The sequence below is a fragment of the Nicotiana sylvestris genome, chromosome 6 (assembly GCF_000393655.2).
Source record: "Nicotiana sylvestris chromosome 6, ASM39365v2, whole genome shotgun sequence".
Lineage (NCBI taxonomy): Eukaryota > Viridiplantae > Streptophyta > Magnoliopsida > Solanales > Solanaceae > Nicotiana > Nicotiana sylvestris.
In genome coordinates this window covers 56,740,399-56,747,081 of record NC_091062.1, presented here as the reverse complement: position 1 = coordinate 56,747,081, position 6,683 = coordinate 56,740,399, and positions in this window count along the sequence as shown.

Here is a 6,683-nt window from a genome sequence, read left to right as displayed (position 1 = left end):
GCTAAGGGTGATTTGGGCTGGTTTCTGGTGGGTTGGGTGTTTGGGCTTGGGAAATTAATTAAATTGGCCCAGATTTATTTCCTTCCTCTTTTCTTTTATTTTTTCCTAAATTATTTTCTAAAATTATAAACCAAGTTAACTTATTAAATTTAATTGTCTTCTAATAACAATTATCACACCATTAAATACCAACTAAAATAAAATCGCACAGTTGGAGGTTAAATGCTAAAAAAAATGCCAAGTACATATTTTTTGTGACTTTCATTCTCGCAAATCCAAATATTGTTTAATTAATTCCTACTTATAAAATTAAATCCTAAATGCACATGCAACACATATTTTTTTTGTATTTTTCTTAATTAACGTAAATATAAACATGCACAGACAAGTACAAATAAATCACAAGCAACACAAAATTATTTTATTTTGAATTTTTGGGAGTAGTTCTTGTAGGGCAAAAATCACGTGCTCACACTATCCGAGATGGGATACACAACCCCTGCATCTAGCCACTTGATAACTTCCTTCTTGAGGACCTGTTGTATTCGTTCAACCTCCTTTGATATTCCACGGAGGGCTTGGCATCATCCTCAAGTATAATATTGTGCATGCAAAAGGCGGGGCTTATCCCCCGAATGTCAGCTAAAGTCCATCCAATTGCCCTCTTCCTTCTTTGAAGCACCTCAAGAGTGGCATCTACCTGCACGTTAGTAAGGCAAGAAGAAAGAATAACAGGTAAAATTGAACAAGGGCCCAAGAATTCATACCTGAGGTGTGGAAGTAAAGGCTTCAACTCCAACACGAGAGGTTCCTCGATGGAGGGCTTTGGTGGTAGAGTCTTTCTGTTCTCAAGATCCAAGGAGAGTTTACGGGGCTCATAGGAGTAAGAACCCATTCCGTGCAAGGCATTGACACACTCTACCCGGTCTTCATCCTCGGTCACATCATAGTTCAACAATGCCGCTTCCAAAGGATCCTCCACATTGATCATGGCACTCGTGTCATCAACTATCACCTCCGTCACATGATCCACAAAAGAACAAACCTTAGTACTATTCGGTTGCCTCATTGATTTACACACATGGAAGACAACTTTTTCGTCACTCATCCGGAAGGCAAGCTTCCCTGCTTCCACATCAACCAATGCCTTCCCTGTTGCAAGGAAAGGTCTTTCCAATATTATCAACACCTCATAGTCGACTTCGCAGTCCAAAATCACAAATAGCAGGCAAAATAAACTTGTCCACCCAGACAAGAACATCATCAATAATACCAAACGGTCTCTTCATTGTTCTATCGGCCATTTGCAATCTCATGGAGGTAGCTCTCGATTGACCAATACCCAAAGTTCTGAACATGGAGTAAGGCATCAAATTTATACTAGCTCCCAAATCACACAATGCCTTTGCAAAATCCGCACTCTCAATGGTATATGTAATGGTAAATACACCGGGATCTTCAAGCTTTGGAGCCATCGAGTGCACAATAGCACTCAATTGATGAGTCATTTTGATGGTCTCAGAATCCATAGATCTCTTTTTAGTTACCAGGTCTTTCATAAACTTGGCGTATCCCAGCATTTGCTCAAGAGCTTCCACCAAGGACACATTGATCGACAAACTTTTCATCATCTCAATAAACTTCTTGAACTGGTTTTTACTTTTCTGCTTTTCAAGTCTTTGAGGGTAAGGTGGAGGAGGCCTTGGCAAAGGAGCTTTGGCTTTAGGCATAACCATTTTCGGTATGTTTATAACGTGTTCCCTAGACGGGTTCACGTCATTTTGAGTCTCCTCCTCAATATCCTGAATATCAATTCTCACCTCACCATCCAACTTCTCTTCACTCACTTGCCCAACAACTATAGAATCATCATCATTTTGCACTTCAACATCATCACTCACAACTTCCTTTTGCTTGGAGGTACTTGCTTCACCACCTCTACCGCTCCTAGTGGTCACCGCTGTCACACCTCCTTTTTACACACCCGAGGGGTATATGGGAAGTTTTTTCAATTTAAGTGACATTATTCGAAATGAGATTATTTTATTTATTTTCAAGTCGCCACTTGGGATAATTTTATAGTGTCCCAAGTCACCGATTTAAAATCCCAAGTCGAGGAAGTTTGACTTTCCTTTTGAAGTTTGCGAACCAGAAATTCTGAATAAGGAATTCTGTTAACCCGAGGGAAGATGTTAGGCACCCCCGGTTTCCGTGGTTCTAGCACGGTCTCTTAGCAATTTATACTTAGCTTAAATTATTTAACTACTCATTTTTAAGACCTATGTGCGATAATCTTTTTACCGCTTTTAAATTACTTGAATTATTGGTAATCAAAGAATTGAGTTACGCGTACGTATACTCTTTTATTTTGGCGCGTTAAAAATCATGTCACGTGAATGTGTCGACAATTAATTAACGCTTTATTAATAAGTAAAGAAAAATTTGATCGAAGTTGCGTGAACGCATACCTCGATTTTTTTTAGAACGGAATTCATAATTATGTTACGCGCACGTATACATAATCACAATAATATATTAAATCGCCTTTTCATTATTGTCGTTAGGACCAATTCAATCCTAATACAAAATACTATTCTAAAATAAGGAAAGAATTACCTAAATTTCTGGGTAATCAAAAGTTGTGCACACGGAATTAAGTATATTATATTATACCACGAAAAGGACATGTAACAAACAAATAAAAAAGAAACACGGCTCTAATATGATTCAACAATTGTATCATATCATAAAATGGTTAGGCACTATGAAAATAAGGCATTATTTGGTGTTTTAACTAACACAATAAAACGATATAAATGTTAGTACTATAAATTTGCTTTCTTCTTTTTTATTCTAAAAAAAATTAAAACTAAAAGCAGAGACCCACTTTCAAAAGTAGGAGCAATCAATGAATAAAAAAAAAATACTTTCTACTGATTTGCAAATCATATTACAAATATTACAAGGTGAAATGAAAGCATTATGTGTATAGGACCACAACAGCACCTGACATGGAGTATAATAGTCAAATGCAAAAGCAAAAGCAAAAGCAAAAGGTGCTATTGTTTTAGCCGTTTTTAATATTTCGGGAAAAATTCAAAATTATTTAAAACACATCGTAAGCCACGCTACATAAATGCACCAGCGGTTCGCAACACATTTTATCTAACGTTGTTGAGATTTGGATTTGGGTCACATAAATGCGCACCCGAGTTTAGGAAGGAAAATTATTAAAATAACGCGTCTAAAGCCACTACACACTTTCAACTTTGCGAGGGCCATGAAAAAATTCGCTAAATGATGGGCCTCAATTTCTAAGGATAAAAATATTAATTAAGCGAGGGCCACGGGTTATGATTGAAAATTATATTTTATGTACTAAATAATAAAAAAAAATCTATGCCTGTAGCTTCTTAAATGTTCCATCCACAAGCAGTAGATATTTTCCAAAATTTTCTCATATATATCCTTGTAAAGCTAATAATCATTAGTATTATTATTATCCTATCATCACTCAATATTTATGCTTTCATAAAGCAAAAACCAAAACCAGTAACAATAACACTTTCCATGCAAATCCAATTTTATAAATTGTTGTAAGACAATATCCATTTTTTGCCTACTTTTAGTTCGTTTCCAATGTATACTATCATAACAAAAGACCAACTGAAAAACATTACTTAACAACCATTTAGCAATAGAAAACTTTACACAGAATGTCTCCCATGATTATGCACCCAATGTCATGCCCTCAGAATATGAAGCTAGAATAACTACTGGTCTAACTGTTCGATGAGTTCTTGACTTTTAACAATGAAGTCTTCACTGCTCACATAAACAACACACAAACTATATAAAAAAAACTCCAAATAAGATAAACTAACAGAATATAATGCTAATTAACAGCAATTCAAACTCAACAAATTAAGCCTACATGAACTTATATTAGAGCCAACGACTTATAGCATCCAACAAAATAAATGACTAATGAAGCATGATATAACTTGTTAAATCAATTCGCTTGCAAATATGCCGAACTAGTCACGAACATAAAAACATGAGAAGGGAAGAAAGTGATTGAAACAGACCTTTTAATAGTTGAAATATAATTTTCAATACATAAGGGGTAACGAACTGCTAAGCTCTCGCATAAACAGACCACGACCGAGACCCAAACAGAGAAGCTCGACGCCGACCCCGAACTCAGCTCTCGGAGTTGCTGCGTTTTTGCTATTTGTTTTTAGCTGGATATGGTGGAAGATAGGAGGATTTCATGGTGTCATTTGGGAGGGGAAACAACGGCTAAAGAAGGAGTAGTTGCTATTTTTAGGCTTACAAATCCAAACAGAGATGTGAGGAAAAAGTCCCCTTGTGATGGAAATGGCACCCAGATTTTTTAAATGTATTTGTTGTGTGTTTGTGAAGTTTTGTATGAGTGAGTATAGGTGTAAATGAAATAAAGAAAGTTCTATCTAATCAAGATTGAAGAAGAGCCGAAAGAAGATGATGGGAGGGGATCGACACTATTTTTTGTCATTCGCCAGAGAGCGTCGTTGCTCTTTTTTTTGGAAGGGAATGGGTCTCAAATCTGATATCCTCTCTTCTTTCCAAATGTAAGTGGATTATATATATAATGTGTGCAGATGGATTTTGATTATGTTGGAAAAGAAGATTTGTGTGGGCTCATGCGTTGAAAAAGTGTCAAACAAAAATTGGTGGGTGTCATTTTTAAATCGTGAGTATGCACTATAATGTGAAAGAATGGAGTGTGAGTTTGAGGGCATTGAATTGAATAGGGTGTGAGTGTGAAGTCATTGAATTGAATGGAGTGTGCAAGTGGTGAGATGATGAATGTGGGTGGTCTAATATTAGAGTGAATTTGCAAGAATGTGTACTGTGTATGCTTTTTCTTAAAAAAATAACGTGAGGTTCCAGAAGTTTGTTAAAGAAAAAGAACAAAATTAAAATAAAAAAAAACTAACGGGACCTTTGTTTCTTGAACTTGGCAGGAGAAAATTTTGAAATATCAAAATATAACTAGTTAATTCAATTAAAAGAAAATAACACATAAACTTTGCACGGTAACGAAAAGTTTTTGAGAAAAGCAAAAATACTATGTATTAACCACTTATACTACGTACATCTTAATTTAAACCCATGTGACATTTTCTTTTGTCTATTTTTTTCAATTTTATCAAAGTTAAGATAAACTAAAATTAACTAATAATGGAAAGTATTTTTTTAATTATTATTTCTAAGAGAAAATAAAGTAAAATAGTCAAAATGAGTTGAAATAGCTATATTATGCTTAAATTAAATATTTACATGCTAAAATATAAAAATATTGGGGAGGGCCAAAAATCACATGTCTACAGCTGCCCCTCTTTGACTGGAAACGCGAAGAATTTTCAGACAAAGAATGACTAGACAGGTTTTTTGACCCGACCCTTATTTGGAGGGACTAAAACTAAGAGAAAATGGAAATACGACCGAGCATTGGTATCTGAGCTGCCTACATATCCTTGTCTATAAAGGAATCAGGTCACGTGTAGTTCGGGAAGTTTCGGTAGCTGGGACTACCATGAAGCTGTGGTTTCACTGTTACTGCTGCTGCTGCTGATTCTGCGTACTGACCTCCTTATTACACCATGACAAAATGAAGAAGCTAGACTAAGCTATAATCTATGCTTTACAAAGATTTATTTTCAAACTTGGTCTTGTGACTGTTGTTGCCTTGTTGACTTGTATTTTCTTCAGAAGTTCCTTTGTGGCTGACTTGAATGGTATTTTTTGAAATGCTTTCCCTTTTTCTCCAGGCGGGTACCTGATTGCTGAACCTTTTAAATGTCTTCCTTTGACTATTGTTTCCTTTCCTCTGTTCTCCGGGCGGGCTCCTGATTATTTGAAATTTGAATTGTATTCCCTTGCTCTCCAAGTGGGCGCCTGATTACCGAAACTTGAAGTGTATTCCTTTGCTCTCCAGGTGGGAGCCTGATTGTTGAAGCTTGAATTGCATTCCCTTGTTCTTCAGGTGGGCTCCTGGCTGCTGAAACTTGAAATGTATTCCCTTGTTCTACAGGTGGGCTCCTGACTACTGAAACTTGAAATGTATTCCCTTGTTCTCTAGGTGAGCTCCAAATATCAGTAAGAACTTGAAAGCTGAAACTTGAACTGTTCTCCCTTGCTCTCCAGGTGGGCGCCTCATTGCTGAAACTTGAACTGTTGTTCCTTGTTCTCTAGGTGGACGCCTGATTACTGAATCTTCAACTGCTTTTCCTTGTTCTCCAGGTGGACGCCTAATTGCCGATACTTCAACTGTTGTTCCTTGTTCTCTAGGTGGATGCCTGATTGCTGATACTTTATCTGTTGTTCCTTGTTCTCCAGGTGGATGCCTGATTATTGATATTTCAACTGTCTTTCTTTGTTCTCCATGTGGATGCCTGATTACTGAATTTTTAACTGCTTTTCCTTGTTCTCCAGGTGGATGCCTAATTTCTGAAATTTGAATCATCTTCTTCTTGCAACTGCCTTTCTTTGATTTGTTCTCACTCGTTTCTCCAGGTGGGCGCCTGATTACCAATACTTGTGCCAATCTTCCTTGAAACTTGATTTGTTTTCCCTTGTTCTCTAGGTGGCCCCTGATTACTTGGTCATGCTCTGATTTTTATCTTTAATATCTGTGT